Source organism: Elephantulus edwardii, unplaced genomic scaffold (assembly GCF_000299155.1).
Source record: "Elephantulus edwardii isolate Elephantulus edwardi_28Jun2011 unplaced genomic scaffold, EleEdw1.0 scaffold00095, whole genome shotgun sequence".
Lineage (NCBI taxonomy): Eukaryota > Metazoa > Chordata > Mammalia > Macroscelidea > Macroscelididae > Elephantulus > Elephantulus edwardii.
In genome coordinates this window covers 12,479,677-12,480,985 of record NW_006399845.1, presented here as the reverse complement: position 1 = coordinate 12,480,985, position 1,309 = coordinate 12,479,677, and the positions used below count along the sequence as shown (strand labels likewise).

The following is a 1,309-nucleotide window of genomic DNA, read 5'->3' as shown; positions in this document are numbered from 1 at the left end:
AATGTCTTAATTTTTACAAGTGTGCTATGATTATATAAAGTGTTGAGGGACGTGGAAGGGTGACGGGTGTATGAAAACTCTCTGTACTATCTTTGTAATTTATCTGTAAAACTAAATTATTCCCAAATAAAAAATTGTTGGAAAGTTTGTTAGAAATCGTTGTGGCCTTCTTCTTGCTCTTTTTCTTGGATCACTTACTATGGTGGAAGTCAGCTGCCATGTTATGACACTCAAATAGCCTCATTGAGAAGGCCACATGAGCAACTAAGGCCTCCAGGAAAAATCCATGTGAGTAAACCATCTTTGAAGTAGATCCATCAGACTTGGTCAAAGCTTTGGATAACTACAATTCTGGCGGACATCTTAACTTCCTGAGGAACCCTGAGCCAGAACCACCAAATATGCAATTTCTGAATTCCTGACCCTCCAAACTGTGAGAGATAACACTACCTCTGGTGGCCTAGTAGCAAGAAGCTGTGTGGCAATCCTTAAGACACATGGTTTGAGGCCGTCAGCTGCTCCGTGGGAGAAGGATGGGCAATCTCCTCCCCCAACCACCTCCTTGTGCAATTAACTGCCTCTGAAAACCCACTGGAGGGTCAGCTACAGGTCCATTCTGCCTTGACAGGTACATAACAACAACAACAACTATTTTAAATCATTAACTGTTTCCATCCTTTCTCCATCTATCATGACATTTCTTACTGGCCCATTGATAAGGATCTTTGTCTTCTTGATGTTAAGATGCAATTCGTACTGAAGGCTGTAGTTTTTTTATCTTCTGTAACAAGTGTTTAAGGTACCTCTTGCTGTCAGCAAGCAAGATTGTGTCATCTGAATAGTGCAGGTTGTTGATGAGTCTTCCTCCAATCCTGATGCCTTATTCTTCTTCACAGATTCCGGCTTCATGAATTATTTGCTTAGCATAAAGATTAAATAAGTATGAAGAAAGGATACAGCCTTGACGTACAAACTTCTCTATTTTGAACCAAACAATGTTCCCTTATTCCCTTCAGACAACAGCTTCTTTTTTAAAAAAAATAATTATTATTATTACAGAGATTTTGGGTTTTCATTCATTCATTGTTGCACTGTTTCTCTACCCTCCTCCCCAGTTCGTTCTTCTTCCCCCCCAAATGTCTGTTTTAATTGTCCAATTGCCACAGTGCTTGTCAAAGCCACTTGTGATTAATCTCCTTTGTCAGTGTGTCCTTTGCCATTCCCTATCACTCCTCCTTGAGAGACTTCACCCTGATTCATAAGGAAAAGGGGATGGCGTATTCTCTTAGCTACTTCCTGCTGAAAAGGG

At 40.5% G+C, this 1,309-nt stretch overlaps 1 pseudogene; it reads left to right on the top strand.

Annotated features, from left to right (window-relative positions):
- The window catches only part of LOC102875004, a 9,244-nt pseudogene that overhangs the window by 3,682 nt on the left and 4,253 nt on the right, over nucleotides 1-1,309 (top strand).